A 19,909-nucleotide genomic window follows, 5' to 3' on the forward strand; every position below is an offset into this window, starting at 1 on the left:
AGGTGTTCCGGCGCAGGGGGGGGCGTTCCGTTGCAGAAACTCCTCCTAATAGTGTAAATCTACAAGATTTCACACAGCCACTTTTAAGACCATGCTGCGTCCAAACCTTGCGCCTGCTTGAAGCAGGCGTAAGGATTGACGCAGCATTTTAAAGATAGGGCACCCCCGAGCCTTGCTGGAGCTGCGTTGCGCTTGTGACGCAACTCCAGCAATGCGCCGCCTTTACGGCAGCAGATGCGTCACGCATCTGTCCATTTTTGCCCCATGGTGCGCTGCATTGTAAATGCAGCGCATCCATGGTGGCGGAGCCGTGATGCACAATAACTGGCGCATCCCTGCTGATATGCAGGGATGTGCCAGTTATTGTAAATCTGCCCCTGGGTCTGGAAGAGAGAGAGGGCCTGAACATGCCCTTCACCCTGGAAGAGCTGCACTTGGCTGCCACAACCTCCAAGAGAGGCAACACTGTGGGACCTGACCTGGCCAGACTAACTGGACCTCTACGAGGAAATGGTGGGCAAGGGCATATGTCGCAATCCCTGCGAGAGGGTATGATAACACTCTTGTACAAGCAGAAGGGAGAGAGTGAAGACCTCAAGAACTGGAGGCCCATCTCTCTCCTCAATGTGGACTAAAAGATTCTTGCGAAGGTGATGGCCAACCGCCTAAAGAAAGTGATAGCGAAGATAGTTCACCCTGTACAGTCCTGTGGGATAACGGGTCGGCAAATCGCAGACAGTCTGGCCCTGGTTCAGGACACGATCGAGCCTCAAGGTCCCGATGGCCGTGGTCAGCCTGGACCAGGAAAAGGTGTTCAACCGTGTTTCCCATGAGTTAATGGACCGGACACTCAGAGCACTGGGACTGGGATGCTTCTTACGTGACGTGGTGACCACAATGTATAGAGACATCTCCAGCACGGGTTTTGGTAAATGACAGTAGAACCGACCCATTGCCCGTCCTGTCAGAGGTGAGGCAGAGCTGCCCGCTCTCCCCCTTCTGTTCATCTGCGTGATAGAGCTCCTCGCCGAACGCATCCAGCAGTACAAGAGCATCACAGGAGTGAAGGCACCAGGAAGCAGAGGACAGGGCGAAGTAAAGTGCTCCCTCTACATAGACGACGTCTCAGTCTTCTACATGGACGGACCATTTGTGAAAGAGCTGGAGAGGACTTGTGTCAAGTTTGGGAAAGCGTCAGGAGCAAAGATCAACAGCGCCAAGTGGGAAACCCTACTCTTCGGACACTGGACCCCCACAAGAGACCCACTGTCATTCCCCATCAAGCAGGATTTCCTGAAGATCCTGGGAGTCGTGTTCGGTGGAGACGGTGCAGCGGAGAAAACATGGAAAGAAAGACTGGCGAAGACGAGGCAGAAGCTGGGACTCTGGAGCCTCCGGAAGCTGACGATCGAAGGGAAGTCTTTGGTCCTGTGGAACGAGACCCTGCCAGTGCTCTAGTACGTCGCTCAAGTGTGGCCTTTGCAGTCCCGTACGCCCAAGGCCATCACGAGAATGATCTTCTACTTCATCTGGAGCTCGGAGATGGACAGAGTGAAAGGGGTGTTGATGTTCAAGACCCATCACAAGGGAGGCAAAGGAGACATCACCACCATCCTGAGGGGAATCTTCGTGTGCCACTGCGTGAGGAGCACCCTGAGGACCAAAAATGAGAGCCATGTTGGCTTTCTGATGGCAAGCTTCTTCCTTTTGCCAACGTGGAGGCGCCTCAGATGGGCAGATTGGGTGAGCGCCGTCCCATACAACTGGGAGATCCCATGGTTCTACAAGGAAGTGGAGAAGTTCGTGAAGGAGTCCGGGCTGAGGGTGCCACCCCCGCCATATGGACCCCGAAGCTTGGCCAACTCCAGATACGAGCAAAGGACATCAGCGAACTGATCAGTGTCCTCCCGTCTGCCCTAGCGGATAACGTGTGGGGAAACGTCACATCCAAGCGCCTGAAAAACCAGCACAAAGACATCGCATGGACGGCCATCCAAAGATGACTTGCTGTAAGAGCCTTCATGCACGCAAGAGGACTCAACCGATACACATCCTACCCGAGATGGTGCACCATGGACTAGACAACATACCATCTCTTCTGGGACTGCACTTACACACAGGACCTGCTGAAGACCCAAGGCACGGAGCTTAGGGCCTGGATACTTACTTCATGCATCACCGCGAACTCTGTGATGTATGGTTTGTTCCCAGGGACACACGCACTAGGCGGCCTCCAGGGCTGCTGGAGGCTCCTGTGCTATTTTAAAAATGTTCTTCTGTTTTCCAGAAACCGCATGGTAGTAGGTAATAAGGAGAGATCGACCCTGGTGTGCCGTAAGATGATCCACAACCTCCTGCGTGACTACGCTGCACTGGATGGATCAGATGAAGACGACGATTGAGGACCCACAGGGGTCCCCTTGTACCCTTGCACCGGGGGGGGCCTGGAGGAGCCACTAACCTATTTTGTCCTTTTTTCTTAAACCCAGGAACAGGTTGGCGACAGGGAGAGGAGAAGGCTGATGAAGACAGGTGGAGTAAATGTAGTTATTTACTGTATGTATTTGACTAATGTGACCATTTCCCTTTACAGGTCAATGGGATGGCTTGTGCACTTGTTGCCAAGTTTGCTACCAACGACTGACGAATAAATAGGGTATTGTGGAAGGCGACAATTGATGTATCTTAACCAGAAACGATGTCCTGACAAGAGGAAAAGAATATCATTTCTTATCGCTTCTCGGCCTTTCGGCTAAGATCAAGTGTAGGTTTATCCTCCACTGAAGTCTTTCAATAGGTCAGGCTAGAAACCCAGTACCTTCAAGTCGCTGGGCATGCGTCACCCTGGCTTGTCCGGTGCCAGGCTGCCTGTCGAGGAGTGGGAGGGCGGATATTCCAGCTTGGCCCCTTGGTAATGAGACCCTAAGGCTGGGCCTTTGACCTCTAGCTTCACCAGAGCAAGGCTGCGCCAAAGGGAAAGGGAATCAGGGTAAAGAGCTGCCTCAGGACATCGCAGTTCCTGCACATAGCTGCATGAGCATTGGATTTGGGACCCCTTTATCAGGACCCGTTTTCCACCACTTGGCGCCCCGAAAAGGGAGGGGGAGCTGACTATGTCAAGGATGTAGCGTGGCAGGGCCAAGTGGAAAGCAAGCTGTGACAGCGCTCAAATAAAGGTACACCACACCACGTTTATTATGTTGGCCGGAAGACCCCGAGCGGTCTCCTGCCATTTATTTATCCCCTCGGGTCGAGCCCGCCCCGAGGGGTGTATGGATGCGTGTAGTGGGATACATTGTAGGGAAGAGCCTGGGTGGCTCTCTACATCCCTCCTTTCTTTTAGTACTTGACCATCAGATCCTTCGGATTCAGGGAGAGGTGCACACAAAGTCTTTCAGTCTTTGACTTGGTGCAGGGTTTGGCCAGAGACCATACTTCTGGCTCCGGGAGCTGGAATTACCCGCTACACCCGATGGAGTGTTTGGGAGTTCACCAGTCACTTCGTCCTGACAGAGGCGACCAGCCTCGGGGACAGCGTCGTCGATCGCCACTTGCGCGCTCCCCTGCGAGGGACCCAACATCCCCGGTGTACCAGGTGGGGAGAAACTTGGGGTGTTCTCGGGAGATTCAGACACTTCTTGGCTAGGTCCTTGATCGCAGATATTCTTGAACCTAGACACATTCCTTGTGATGGACTGTTGCCCACGTCGGGCAGTGACCATGGTCCCTTGAATGCTGACCACTGTCCACCCTTCGGCCCATAGGGTGTCCTGAACTTCCAGCCTGGATATCTGTCCTTGACTACTACTCGATACCCTACTTTTAGCTGTGGCTCTCGTGCCCGGCGGGCCTCACTGGCCTTGAGGTTGGTCATCGCCCTTCTTGCCTGAACTGCTTCGTTGTCCCGGTCTGGGGACTCCCACATTGGGTCTGATGGGACGCTATCCCGCGGGGGCCACTTGAAAAGTAGGTGAGACGGGGCGCATTTGGTGGTGCTGTGGGGTGTCTGTCGATAGGCGCCGAGGAATTGGTCCAGTGCCGCTTCTGCATCTTCTCCTTGGTCTACGGCAATGCACAGTGCTCGGTTGAGCGTTCGCATCAGGCGCTCTACCTCCCCATTTGCTTGAGGCCACAACGGGGTGATCTTCCGGTGATGAATCGCTTTACTTTCTAAGTATTCTTGAAATTCCCAGCCGTGGAACGGGGGCCCATTGTCTGATCTGATCTCCTTGGGCAGACCCATCAGTGCGAACGCCTTCTCCAAAACTCTCTTGACGTGTGTGAACGCCATCGACGCCACCACCTCCACAACAGGGAACTTAGAGAAGGAGTCAACCATTACCAGCATGGTGCGTCTATCGGGGAAACTTCCGAAGTCAAAGCTGACTTGGCCCATGGGGTCTCACTGGGTTCTACGGTGATCCCGTCCATGAAGTGTGCCCAGCCGTTGTTCGACAGTGGGGTTTTCACTCGGGATAGTGTCTCATCTTCAAGTGTCATGGCCGTGGGACACGCTCCCTGCGAGATCATCTTCACGAAGGCCTCAGATTGGGATGCACCCGCGGATGATTCTGGAGGCGACATGGATTCTGGGTGGCATGATAGGTAAGCCGCTGGGGTGTGGGCCCCAGGACGAAAGACTACCTTGAAGTTGTAGGTCTGAAACTGCACGCCCATCACTCTATCAGCGGGGGTGCCAGCCTGGATGACCCTGCAAAGAGTGGGAGTAGGGGTTTGTGGTCGGTGACAACTTGGAATTCTTGGCCGCACGGATATAGGTGAAAATGCTGACACGCCCATTTTATCGCCAGGGCCTCCCACTCGATCTGGGCATACCTAGTTTCGGTGTCTGTGAGGGCTTTACTCGCATAGGCTACCGGCTTCCAGGCTTCTGTGCTGTGTTCCTGAAGAAGGACCGCTCCGAGGCCAACACGGCTCGCATCGACGATCAGCTCCGTATGCCGCCCCAGATGGAAGTAAGCCATTACCATCTTGTTCAGTAGCGCTGCCTTGATGTTGTTGAACGCAGTATTGGCAGCCACAGTCCACTCCCACTTGTGGTCACTGCGTGTGAGAGTACGGAGCGGTTCTGACAGGGCAGCGAGGTTCAGAACGAATCTTCCACAGTATGTGGCCATGCCAAGGAAGCTTCTCACTTCTGTGGGGTTCTTCGGGGTGCTGGCTGCTCGGATGGCTGCAGCCTTCTTGGGGCCCACTTGTAGTCCTTCTCTGGTGAAGGTGTATGAAAAGAAGGTGATGGATTCTTGGTAGAACGCACACTTTGACGTGTGAAGGGTCAGCCCGCAGTCTTCCACTCTCTTGAGGGTGGCCCGGAGGTGAGTGTGATGATCTTCTAGGGTGTCCGAGAACACCAGGATGTCGTCACTGAGGTTAATCAGGCCTTGCAGCCCTGACAGAGCTTCCCTGATGGCGTTTTGGAAGACTTCGGCTGCCGAAGACACCCCAAAACTTAGTCTCTTGTACTTCTGGAGGCTCACGGGCATCGAGAATGTAGTGATGTATCTACTCTCAGGTTCAAGCTCTAACTGGTGGTATCCCGCGTTTAAACCCAATTTTGAGAACCACTTGGCCCAGTTCAGGTCAGCCACTATGTCGTCCATGGTGGGCGTGATGTGACTTTCTCTCTTAACTGCCGTGTTGGGTCGCCTCATGTCCACACAGAGCCGGATGGCTCCGGGCTGCTTGGGTTTGGAAGCCACGACCAGCGGGGACACCCATGGGGTCGGGCCAGAGACTTAATCAATCACGTCGAGATCTTCAAGCTTCTTCAGCTCTTCCTCCACCTACAGGCGTAGATTGAACGGCACTCTCCAATGCCTTAGGGCGACTGGCCTCACTGTGGGGTCGATGTGGAGTTTGAATCTTTTCCCCTTGACTTTTCCAACTCCCGTGAACTGTGTTGGACACTCCCTCAGAATGGTTTTGGTGTGGGAGTCGTGGATCTGGTGGGCAAAGAAGACTAGCCCCTGGTCTTCAGCGGTATGGCAGCTGAGCAGCGTACCCTTCCTTCCTTCCGTGACGTGGAACCTGGTCTCCATGGTATACTTCCCGCTGACAACTTTGGCTTGCATGACTCCAAGGAGGGGGAGTTGATCTGTCCCTCTGTATGTGTAAATCCGTGCCTTTAATGGCGTGAGCAGGGGCCTTGGCAACAGACGGTCATACTGTTCCGAGTCCATCACATTGACAGAGGAACCTGTGTCGATGAGGGATTGGACGGTCATCCCTTCCACGGAGACGGGGAACATTGGTGGTGGCCTTCCGCTATTGTCTGTCCTGCTGACATACGGCACGACAAACACTTCGTCATCTTCATCCTCGAGAGCAAGGCAGCATTCTTGCTGCTGGATCTCACTTGTCAATGGCGGGTCATCAATGGAGACCTGGCGAAGGCGTTGCGATATGCCCCGCGACCTCGAAGGCCTCGAAGGGGCCTGTCTGGACCGACTGCTGCGGCACACCATGGCAAAATGGTTGATCTTGCCGCAGCGGGTGCACGTCTTCCCTCTCGCCCTGCAGACGGCCTTCGCTGGGTGATCCTCACCACAGTAACCACATTGTCCTCCAGGCTGCATATATCGGTATTTGGCAAATTGTGTTGGGGCACCGTTGAATTGCCTCGACCCACTCTTCCTTGATGAGCACGTGCCTGGACGCATGTGGTGGTGCGATGGGCGTGTGTAGAGCGGCTTCCATTTCTTCAGCCCAAACATCTGACAGTTTGTGTGACCGGGCCAAGATGAGGATCTCGTCCAGCGAGATCCCAGGCTGACGAAGGATCAGCTTCCGCAGGAGTTTGGAACGGCATCCAAGGATGATTTGGCCTCGTATCTCTTCCCTATGATCCGGGAAGGTGGTCGTACTGGCCAGCCGGCGCAGCCGCACGTAAAACATGTCAACTGACTCCGTGTCCGACTGCGACACCCGTCTGAACTTGAACCTCTCGAAGTTGGGGTTAAGTTGGGGGTCAAAGTGCCTGTTGAGCCAGGCGACCGCTGCTTCGTAATCGTTGTCATTACCTGTGTTGGGGAGCGTTTCAAAGAGGTCATAGATTTATGAGCCTCCATAGTAGATGAGTAGCGACCTCTTCACGGTGCCATCGGTCTCCCTGTTGCCTTTGAAGTAATGGTTGAGCCTACCGACCCACGCTTTCCATCGTGGCGCTGCGGTGGTGGGGTCTGAGGCTTCGCTGAAGGGTGGCAGTGGTGCGACGGCCGTGTGACTGTGCCCTGTCTGGATTGCTTTCCCCGGCTTGCTGGCTGGCAGCGCCAGTTGGAGCTGGGTTGCTCATGGTGTCCGCGCGTCTGTGTGCAGGTGCGGAGTCGCAGCTCTGGCGCTAGGAATCTGTGGGTGAGCGTGCACGCCAGCACATGGCCACGCATGGCTGGCTGGTCTGGGGGCCTTGATGGAGCGGATGTGGCGGCTTTACTCCCAGGCGCGGGCTGAGGTGAATGGCATCCTCCTGGCGCGCTTGTATGAGACAGACCAGGCGCCAAACCCTGTGTGAGTGCTGGCGGGCCTTGATGTGTTCCCAGTGTGCCTTTCCCTCTATCGTTGGATGAGCCTTCTTTAATTGTATTATTCCTATCTTTCCCCTTTTCTTTATTAGCTCTCTTAGGCAGGTGCAGGCAGCATACCAGGCACCAGCGAGAGTTGGGGCCTGAGACTCGCCACATGGCAGAGGCAGAGCAGAGGTACGGGCCTTTCAGCTGGCCTGGGCGCTGGTTAACAGAGGTGGGCTGAAGGCTGGAGCAAGACGTCCTGCATCGGTGCAGCCTGACGTTGCAGGCAGGGGGGGCTCCTGCATTACCGCGATCCACCACCGCGTGGAAGACCCTCCCGAGTCAGGCACTCACGGCAGAGGACTCCGGATGCCGCGTGCACCGCCAGCTGAACACGCTCCCGCGGCACTGGGGAGACGCGGGTGCAGGACACAGCGGCGGTGGGCCTGGAACTGGTCCACGTGGGTATCTGTGGCAGCCACGGCAGGGGTGGGCAACGCAGGCCTCAGCCACCGACAGCAACACACAAATGCCCAGTGCAGAACTTCCTCTGCAGGCGGGAGTGGGGAGACGCGGGTGGGCTCCGCAAGCTCACAGCTGGACACCAAGTAGGAGGCGGTGCACGGGTGGGGCGCGACCGGCCTCGTCGCCAATGTAGCACGGCGGGGCCACGTGGAAAGCAGGCTGCGACAGCGCACAAATAAAGGCACGCCACACCACGATTACTATGTTGGCCGGAAGCCCCGAGCGGTCTCTTGCTGTTTATTTATCCCCTCGGGTCGAGCCCACCCCGAGGGGTGTATGGATGCGTGTAGTGGGATACATTGTAGGGAAGAGCCCGGGTAGCTTTCTACAAAGGAGACTCTGGCCGTGAGCCAGACGGGATCTCACATACATCCTGGACCCGAGGTCCTTTCTGCGAGCCCATTTGGGGCTTGGACCTACCCAGGGGCTCTTAAGAAAGTAGCCAGAAGGAGCAGACTGCGAAGCCGTTTGATTAGGATACCGGTGCCTCCGTACACGGCGAAATCCGCAAGTTGACCGGAAGGCCCAGATCTCCGAAGGCAAAGAGGAAAGTGCCACCACCTTCTGAGCTCCAAGCCTGAGAGGGTCGCAGCAAGCCCCAGAAGAGCAATTAAGGGCTAGATGAACCCAAAGCAGTCTCGTGGACCAGTAAAGATAACTGCATCAAGAAGACCCTGTGATCTCCAATCTGCAGTACCTCCTTTCATCGACAGAGGGCAGAGCCCGTGCCAGGACTTCAATGCTAAGGTGAGTATGCGTTCCCATACTGTTCTAGAAGGCAGCAAGTTGCAGACACCATAGTTTTACCGCTTCCCTGTTTAAACGCAGGGCAGGAATCCCTCGTTTCACCTCTCTTTAAAAATTGCAAGCACAACTCGGTGGAAGCCTCCTCACCCTCCAGAGTGTAGCGGGGCAGGATCAAAAGCTGCTTCACAGAGGAATACAGCATTGTTTTTCTCCTTTCTATTCATTCACTTGCCTTGATTCTTTTGTTACTAGGGACTCCACCCCCTCGTAAGAAATTCACAACGCCCCTCGACTGAGCTTCTGTTCCCCCTAACCTTTCATGAGCGGCTGGGAAGGGGTCACCTCGTTCTACAGAGGTGTATTTGAACAGCAAAGCAAAACTTGTTTGCGACATTTTAAGGCTCAGCCCATAGAGGGCCTTGAATTATAGGTTGATGTGCTTTACTGTAAATATATTTTAAATAACAACAAGAGCACCCAAGAAAAAGGTCGGCTAGGGACCCTGGGAAATTACGTAATTATAAACAACAATAGTCCCTAGGAAGGAATACATGGAAACAGCAGTAAATAAGGACCCAATCAGTACCTATTTTTAAAGACTTGTCCAGCCGGACAGTGGTCATAGATTTTACTAATACGTTAATGGAGCAAAAATATCAAAGGAATACACAAAGTGGGACACAAGCCTGTGTCCCTTACATATAGCAAGACAAAGAACAAAAAGGTTCAGGCAAGAAAGCTGTTTGTTGCAAATAACAAGAATAGAGGAATGAACCAACAAACAATTCATAGAAAACCCTTATGTTTCACACTTAGTATTGCTACGAACAAAATAGGGTTTTACAGGTGTCGACGGCGTTTCGATCCTATAAAAGGAATATTAGGATCATCATCAGGACAACAATAGTTATGCCTGTACAATATAACCTGAATAGCCTTGAAAAAGAAGAGGTAGGGAGATGGGAGGGGAGAAAGGAGAAAACAATTAGAAATTTACTCAATCAAAAGGGACAAGATTAAAAAGAATGATCAATAACAATTCTGTAGGTAATCTTATATCAAAAGAGAGAAAAATGTAAAGGGAGTAGCAAGAACAAGCATTGATTCATAAGCAACATACAGTCTTCAGGCTGTCAAAAATAAGTGCTAATATGTGGCAAGAATCAATGTATAAGAGTGAACATGCCAATCAATAGGAAGTGCCGTTCCTGACAATAAAAATGCATGAATTAATTGTGATGCTAAGAAGGCGAATTGATGACAGTTGTCATCAAAAGGTCATAGCAGGATTATGGTGATATCATGAAAAGAGTACACATGCAGTCACCAAGGGCAGGCAATGTCAATTACTTTGCAACTAGGGCAAGGCACATATCTAAAAGTCAAGTAGAGAGATACAGCAGACAGTTTGCTTTAGAAAAAAGCTTGTAAGAGCCAAGATGTGCGAGGGGTGTCAGGACAGGTGGTAATACACGGAGAGCGAGTGATACGAGTTGTGATGACCTGGTGATTGCGAGAGCAACAAGTGCGAAAAACTACCCGAAGCGGTATATACGGGATGTGCGAAGGGAGTCAGAAAGGGTGATAATACACGGAGATTGGAACCGAGTGATAAGAGTTGTGATGAATTGGTGATTGCGAGAGCAGCGGGTGCGGAAAACTTACCGCGAACGCGGTATATCCGGAATGTACTCTGTGTGTAGGAGAGGAAAGGTTATTAGGAGTGTATCCAAAAAGTGTGGATTAGTGGAAGAGAGGGGCAACCAAGGGAAGGAGACTCACCGTTGCACGGAGTAGAGGGAATTCCGTGGCGGAAATGGAGGCGGGAAGCTTGATTGCAAACGCGTGACAGGGATGTCACGGGGCTGAGAATTGGTTGGCGATAGTACGTTGTGAACAATACACTGAAATTAGGAACCAGCGGTACAGCGAAAACCGACGGATTAAAATGAAAAGGGTAGGGGAACTCACCGGTGTTAAGGGGTAAATTGCGAGAGTCCGTCAATACGGGGAGCACCATCCGGTAATACGGCAGCTGCCGGAGTGCGGAACCAAGGAGTGTGTTAAGGACAGAGGGGGAATCTGATAGGTCGGCCCATGCGGGGACGTGAAAATAAAGGAAGGACAGCTTCGAATAGTGAGTGACATCTTGGAAAGGTCAGAATTAAGAGAATTAAGCAAAAGTGGTTGTTGAAGCAAGGAGTAGGGAGATAGAGGTATTAATAAGGAGGTAGTGAAATCAGGATATAGGAATTAGAAAGAGAGTATGTAAGGTGAAAATAAGGACAACTTACATGCTAAAATTCAAGACGTTATATGAAAGTGAAAAGATACATAATAGACCAGAGCGTTAAGAGGGTGCATATGCGGTTATTTGCTCAAGACAAAAAGGATACATTCAGGAAGTTATATGGAAGTTAAAAGATATAGTTTAAACCTGAGAATTTAAGAGGATGCATATGCAGTTAATTGTTCAAGACAGAAAAATAGTTAAGAGATCATGGTGAATTCAATGCGACAGAATCAAAGGTAGAAAGCAAGCATTTTAAAACTCATTATAATGTTCAGGAATTCATGGTCGGTGGGAAGAGCATGTTAAAATGGGGTTCAGATAGTTGTGGTCCAATCCTCATGTCTGTTCAATCCTGTGTTGAGGCTGTCTGTCTTTAGGATCAATTTTAACTCTTCTTTGTTTAGTATTTTCACGATATAACCACCCCTTGGTGGTAGCTTGACAACAGAAATAACTGTCCAGCGTATTGCATCCTCAGAATGTTTCTTTTCCACGAAGTGTTCAACCAATGGTGCTGTGAGGATTTTACCTCTAATTCTGCTTCGATATTGTGAAATTCGTAGGCGGATCTTTTGTGTCGTCTGGCCAATGTAGATTTTATTACACGGACAGAAGATCGCATATATGACATTGGTAGAGTTACAGTTAGTGAACATTTTTAATTCATTTCTGATGTTGCCAAAGACAAAAACTTTACATTCGATGGTCAGTGCACATACTACACAATTACCACATTTAGCATGACCTTTTAGTGGTGGAAGTGTCCAAGTGTCAATTAAAGTATTGGTGGTTTTCTTATTGGTAGTGGTGGGTAATGCAGCACGTACCAAGTGGTCCTTAATATTTTTATTTTTCTTGAATGCGAACAAGGGACGTTCTAAGCACAGATTACCAGCATTCAGAATTGGCCAATTATTAAGGATGCTTTTACGTATGGCATTAGACACTGTGGAAAATGTAGTAACACAAACCAATCGGTTGGAGTCTGACTTAGGTTTGGGTTCAAGAAGAGTTTCACGAGGACAGTACCATGCCTGTTTCATAGAGTTACGTACTAGTCTTCTAGGGTATCCCCTTTTGTATAGTTTTGTACAAAGTATTTTGGCTTCATGAAAGTAATCCACCTTTAGAAAGCAGTTTCTGCGGATCCTCAGAAACTGCGAAAAAGGGAGGGAATCTCTCAGGGCACGAGGGTGACGACTATTGTAACTCAACAAAGTGTTCCGTTCAGTAGTCTTACGAAAGAGGCTGGTCACAAGATACCCATCCATGTGTTTAATCGTAAGATCAAGGAAGGGAATAGAGTCTCTTTCATGAGTCAGGGTAAATTTGAGTCCTCCACAATTGTTATTAAGCCAATGGAGGAACGGGGCGAGTAGATTTTCATCAGCCTGCCATATCATAAATATATCATCGATATCTCTCTTCCACTTATAGATACATGATGAAAAAGGGTTATCAGTGGTGAGAATACAGTTCATTTCTAATGCATCCATGTATAGAATGGCCAAATTTGGGGCAAAAATTGCGCCCATGGATGTACCTTTGACTTGTTGGTAAAAAATATCTTCAAACATGAAAAAGTTCCTGGTTAGGCATACTTCTAGTAGTTGTAATATGAAGTTGGTAGGGACTGTATGGGGCCGAGGTCTTTGATCAAGAATGGTTTCAATCACAAGGAGGGAATCCCTTTGTGGTATATTTGTGTAGAGGATTCGACATCCAAGGTACACAGAATGCTGAGCGTGGGGTCATATGGGTGGTTCTCACTCAAGTTAATCCTAGACATGCTATCGCGGATGTAGCAGTCAGTGAGAGGAACAAAGTCCTTGATGAAATGGTTAACATAATGGGCAAGCGGCTCAAGAATAGAGCCACACCCAGAGACAATGGGGCGTCCAGGGGGTTTCTCTGGGTTTTTGTGAATCTTGGGGAGCGTATAGATTACTGGCATCCTAGGGCTTTTGATATTGAGAAATTGATATTCAAGTTTACTCAAGAAACCATATTGTAGGCCTTCATCGGTGATCTGTCTAATGAGGGTCTGAAGTTCCTTAGTAGGATTCGTATTCAATTTACAATAATGATCTGTGTTTGCCAATTGACGATTTACTTCATCTCTATAATCCTTTATCTCTTGTAACACAATCCCACCACCCTTGTCAGCAGGTTTGATTATTAGATTGGGATTTTCACGAAGAGAAGATATAGCTGCTTTTTCTTTTCTGGTAATATTGTAGGGGATGTAGTGGTGTGCAGCAGAAATGTTCGTTAGTTCTTTAAGAACAAGTTTCTCAAATGTAATATTCTCACTTGGAATCATGTTGGGATGTGGTGAGAACGTAGAAGGTGGTCTAAGTGGAGTATTTGATAGTTTGGGTGTCATTGGGTTTTGTGAAAAGTAGCTTTGGAGCCTTATTTTGCGAAAAAACCTTAAGAGTTCCGTCTGGAGATCAAGGAAATTAGGGTATGTTGTCGGCACAAATGAGAGCCCTTTGCTTAATAGTGCGATCTCAAGACTGGAGAGTACATGTGTAGAGAGATTGAAGAGGGGAATGGTCAAACTATGGTCAGTCATGTTAATGTCCAATTCAGAGTCTACCATCGGTAGAATTTCTGGCGTGTTTGGCGCTCTCCAGGCAGGTTGTACCAGCGAGGACGTTGTCTGCCTCTTCCTCTCCTTGGTGGATCTTGTTGATCCCGTCCTAAGAAAAGGGGAGTAGGAGTTCGTGTGGTGTTACTTGTACCTTCTCCTGAGTCTGAACTATCGGAGGACTCTGCGGAAGTGTCAGAGAACCCTACTAGATTCTGTCGTCTATTGAAACGACCCCAAGGTCTCAAATGTTGGGAATTATTATAGGCACGATTGGTATAGAAGTCTTTATTCAGATAGGGGTATGCTCGTTCTGGGGCGAAAGATTTGATATCCCTTTTAACCTAGTTGGATTTTTTATTTTGTTCTATCCGGCGGAACTCCTCGGCTGTTTTATCAACCTTTTCCAACAATTTTTTTGCGTCTGGGATTGTATTATTATCTTTGATATTTTTCTCTATATCGGTGATAATCTTAGTGAGTTCCTGGAGTTCCTCAAAGGCTATATCTATGCCAAGTACTAGCCAATGTCTAGAACATGTGGTACCAATATAGCTAAAATTGTTTATATACTTTGGGTTGTCTGTAAAGACACCGGGAATGTTTCTAACGATTAAGCCTTGTGGAATTGTGTTTGATTTGAGATTCTCGGTTAGCATACGTATCATGAGTTCCAAACGGATGAATTTCTTCTTTTGCTTTTCTAATTCTTCTGAGCAATTAGTCGTGTTGCTGCTAGCACCGGGGATGTCATCTATATTAGAAAAGAGCGAAGGACCTTCTAAAATCTTTTTGATATAATCATCTGAGTACAGTGGTGTATTGTCAGACATATCACTGAGGTTTTCAGTGTGTGATAAGGGGGAAGGGCGGGAGAAAGGGTGCAACGGTGAGTCTCCTTCCCTTGGTTGCCCCTCTCTTCCACTAATCCACACTTTTTGGATACACTCCTAATAACCTTTCCTCTCCTACACACAGAGTACATTCCGGATATACCGCTTCGCGGTAAGTTTTCCGCACCCGCTGCTCTCGCAATCACCAATTCATCACAACTCTTATCACTCGGTTCCAATCTCCGTGTATTATCACCCTTTCTGACTCCCTTCGCACATCCCGTATATACCGCTTCGGGTAGTTTTTCGCACTCGTTGCTCTCGCAATCACCAGGTCATCACAACTCGTATCACTCGCTCTCCGTGTATTACCACCTGTCCTGACACCCCTCGCACATCTTGGCTCTTACAAGCTTTTTTCTAAAGCAAACTGTCTGCTGTATCTCTCTACTTGACTTTTAGATATGTGCCTTGCCCTAGTTGCAAAGTAATTGACATTGCCAGCCCTTGGTGACTGCATGTGTACTCTTTTCATGATATCACCATAATCCTGCTATGACCTTTTGATGACAACTGTTATCAATTCGCCTTCTTAGCATCACAATTAATTCATGCATTTTTATTGTCAGGAACGGCACTTCCTATTGATTGGCATGTTCACTCTTATACATTGATTCTTGCCACATATTATCACTTATTTTTGACAACCTGAAGACCGTATGTTGCTTATGAAACAATGCTTGTTCTTTCTACTTCCTTTACATTTTACTCTCTTTTGATATAAGATTACCTACAGAATTGTTATTGATCATTCTTTTTAATCTTGTCCCTTTTGATTGAGTAAATTTCTAATTGTTTTCCCCTTTCTCCCCTCCCATCTCCCTATCCCTTCTTTTTCAAGGCTATTCAGGTTATATTGTACAGGCATAACTATTGTTGTCCTGATGATGATCCTAATATTCCTTTTATAGGATCGAAACGCCGTCGACCCCTGTAAAACCCTATTTTGTTCGTAGCAATACTAAGTGTGAAACATAAGGGTTTTCTATGAATTGTTTGTTGGTTCATTCCTCTATTCTTGTTATTTGCAACAAACAGCTTTCTTGCCTGAACCTTTTTGTTCTTTGTCTTGCTATATGTAAGGGACACAGGCTTGTGTCCCACTTTGTGTATTCCTTTGATATTTTTGCTCCATTAACGTATTAGTAAAATCTATGACCACTGTCCGGCTGGACAAGTCTTTAAAAATAAGTACTGATTGGGTCCTTATTTACTGCTGTTTCCATTTAGTCCTTCCTAGGGACTATTGTTGTTTATAAGTACTGTAAATATGGCGCATCCATGGTGTCACAAGGACGACGCACTGAGAAGTGTTGCATCGCTGCTTTGTCACACTTAGGGCCTTATTTATGAGAAGTGTTGCACTGCTGCGACAAAGCAGCGATGGGACACCTCTCAGTGTGCCCTCCTTGTCACACCCTGGATGCGCCGTTCCTACAGTATGGCGCATCATGTTGCAAGGGCGTATCTGTTGTGCGCAAAAGTGGTGCATTGCTGGGGTGTGTCTGAAACCAGACGCAACTCCAGGAATGTGTCCTTTCGCATGGGGCAAGCCATGTGAAATGGCCTGCGTCACTCTTACGCCTGCCATGAGGCAGGAGTAACGTTTTCACACAATGGCATCCAAAAAGTGGCACACTGAAATATTATAGTTTTCAATGCGCCACTTCTACGAGGTTTTGATGCGGGGGAACGCCAACCCTGCATAGATTTAACTTGACGCAAGTATAATGTAGCTCAGGGGTTTACAAAGTGACACATACATCTGCCTAGATGCAACATGGCGCATTTTTTACGCAGCCGGTTTGTCACAAAAAGTAAAGCACCGGCAGCGCAAAAGTGTCGCAAGGTCTCATAAATAAGCCCCTTCATTTTTATGGAACATACCCTTAGTTGAGCTCTGTACTTGAAAAATGATGTAGCAAGGCTTTTGCTATGCCATGTTTTAGCTATAACTAATCTTTACTTTTTCACTTTGCAGTTGTAACATTGATTGCTTGTCATTGCCGCCCCATTAATAGCTGTCATGTATGACTCCTTCAGTAAGTCCCTCAAGGAAACCGAGACCATAATTACAATGGGACAGAATAAAAACTACAATTCCCAGAATGCATATCACCATTTGTTACAAATTAATGATTAAGGGCCTTATTTATGAGAAGTGTCGCATCGCCGTGACAAAGCAGCGATGCAACATTTCTCAATGCACCCTCCTTGCAACACCATGGATGCGCTGCATTTACAGTCCGGCACATCATGTCGCAAGGAATTATAGATATGTCAGTGGCGCATTGCTGGGGTGTGTCTGAAAACAGATGCAACTCCAGCAATGAGTACTTTCACATGGGGCAAGCCCCATGTGAAAGGGCCTGCATCACCCTAACGCCTGCCATGATGCAGGCGTAAGGTTTTGACGCATTGGCGTCCTGGGAATGTCGCAGTGAAATCTCATAGATTTCACTGAGCCACTCCTACAACCCTTTCTTTTTTTTTTTTTTTTTTTTTTTTTGAAAACCTTTATTTCAAAGATCAGGACACAGCTATTCAGCCGACAGCCCGGGGGTTCGGCAGCATGGAAAATCAGGCACAGTGATGAGTCCGCAGTACAGTACAAGGATTAGTGCAAAAGGTCCAATTTTAAATAAACACAGAAACAATAACAACAAACCCCAGCAAGGCAAGAAACAGCGAAGAAACCCATGGTGAAGCCCCCAGCGGGGGCGGAGCCCCACTCTTCTACTAATTCCAAGACAATGTGTGGAGGAAGAAGGGGGACAGCAGAAGCTCAAAACGGTGTCTAAAATCGAGCTATGCTGGAAGGAGGGTCAGGGGGAAAGTTGTTCCTCTGGCAGGTCCAGATCAGGGGCAAGACATATATCCCCCCTGTAATGGTTCCACCGCCCCCAGATAGCGTGCCACTTCCGGGGGCGACCTCTGGAGCAATAGACCGTCTTTTCCCTGAACATGCTCCAGTCCATGTTCTCTTTCCACGCGGTCAAGGTAGGGGGTCCAGAGGAGCCCCATAACCGCGCAATGTCCCGTTTGGCAATCATGTTACCCAGGGTCACCCAGTGGGTCTGCGCCTCATCAAGGTCAGTGGGTCCCCAGACGTTCAGGAGGCAACATCTCGCCTCCGGCTGCACCGCAATGCCCGTCACCTCCCCCATGACTGCGTGGACTCTCTTCCAGAACTCCGCAATGACACCACATTCCCAAATAATATGGAGGAAGGTACCCACCAAACCACATCCCCTCCTGCACAGGCCGTCCTCCGAAAAACCCATGTGGACCAGCCGCGGCCCCGTCACATAGACCCGATGCAGTATCTTAAGCTGCACCAGCCTCAGGCGCGACGGGATCGCAACCTCCTTAGGGGAAGAAACCGCCGACTGCCAGTCCTCGTTATCCAGCTCGAGGCCATCCCTAGTCCACTGTTCTCTCAGCCCCGAAAGCAGGTCCGCTCGGACATTGATCAATTTCTTATATATAAGAGAGATCGTACTCTCGGGCATGTGACCATCAAGGACCCGGTCCTCGAGGGGAGAGGACTCTGGCACCTTCTCGCCCCCCACGAGGACTGATCTGAGAGCGTGGCGCAGCTGAATGTACCTAAAATATTCGGAGGGCCCCAGCTCGTACTCTCGCTGCAATTCCTCAAAAGACTTCACCTTCCCCTTATGTAGCACGTCCCCCACTTTGGATATACCTATCAGGTCCCACTTGTCGAATCCCTTCGTGTGCCTGAGCTTCCCCAACCTCTCCGATTCAAACAATGGGGTAGCGAGGGTGAGTCTGTCCCTCCAGCCCAGCGAAGCAGTCGCCATCTTCCACACCCGCACCGCCACGCCCGTGGGCCCCGTGAGGGACGGGTCCAGGGACCGCGAATATAACGCCCTGTAGTAGTTGCCACCGCGTAGCAGCCACCTGTCCATGGCGTAGCCAGGGCTGAGGGCAGGGCCATAAAACCCATGGTTGATCGCGCTCAGCTGCGTGGCCCAGTAGTACCGTCGGATGTCTGGGAGCGCAATGCCCCCATCATACCATGGGAGCGTCAGTTTCGCAATGGCTATTCGCGGCCGCCCATCCCACAGCAACGTCCTTTGGAGGCCTTCGACCTCCCGAAAATATTTGGCCGGCACCCAGTCCAAGGTGTTCTGGAGGGCGTATAGGAAGCGGGGGAGCGACATCATTTTGAACAGGGCCGCACGCCCAACGAGGGAGAGCGGCAGCCGCCGCCAACCCTCCACATCGCGCCTCAAGCGTGCCAGGGGGGGGAGCAGATTCCTCTCATAGCGCACTGCAGGGTCCATGGATATGAAGATCCCCAAGTACACAAAACCCTGCTGGGCGACCTGTATCGCGCACGTCCTAGGGATCGGGGGGACCTCGCCACTAAGAACGTACAAGTACGACTTGCCCCAGTTAATGACGAGCCCCGAGTTCCCTCCGAATGACGCAAGCACATCACAAACCACAATAAGCGACTTCTGAGGTGAGGCAAGATATAGCAGGATATCGTCTGCGTAGAGCGAGATACGGTCCTCATGATCGGGCGACCACCTGAGGCCCCGTATGTCAGGGTGCCAACGTATCCATGCCGCCAATGGTTCAAGGGCGAGGGCAAACAACAACGGCGACAGGGGGCAGCCCTGCCGAGTTCCCCTTCCGAGCTGAAACGAATTAGATGCCCGGCCATTCACCACAACGTTCGCAAGCGGCCCCTCGTACAGCAACCTAACCCAACTCACAAAACCAGGTCCAAAACCAAACTTTGCCAGCACGGCCCATAAGTAAGCCCACTCCACCGTGTCAAAGGCCATCGTGGCGTCAAGGGACGCCACAACCGCCGGTTCCTGCAACGTGTCCGCCCTGGCGATAACGCCATGGAGACGTCTGAGGTTTAGTGCCGTGTTGCGGTGCGGGATAAAGCCGGATTGATCAGGATGGACCAGGTCGCCGAGTACTCTAATCAAACGGGTCGCCAGGAGTTTGGCCAGAATTTTCGGCTCAGCGTTGAGGAGTGAGATGGGCCGGTAGGAGGCGCACCTATCCCGGGGCTTACCCTCCTTATGTATAACAACGATCGACGCCAGCCGCTGGTCCAACGGAAGGAACCCGTCCTCCCGCGCCTCCAAAAACATGGTGCGCAGGTGGGGGGCAACTCTATCCGGAAACAGCTTATATAGATCTATCGGCAATCCGTTTGGCCCAGAGGCCTTACCCGAGTGCAACGCACGGATAGCCCCCGCCACCTCGTCGACCGTTATATCGCCATCCAGATCGTCCCTATCTATGTCAGAGAGGCAGGGCAGCTCAATATCACGGAGGAGGGCAA

Source organism: Triturus cristatus, chromosome 4_2 (genome assembly GCF_964204655.1).
Source record: "Triturus cristatus chromosome 4_2, aTriCri1.1, whole genome shotgun sequence".
Taxonomy (NCBI): domain Eukaryota; kingdom Metazoa; phylum Chordata; class Amphibia; order Caudata; family Salamandridae; genus Triturus; species Triturus cristatus.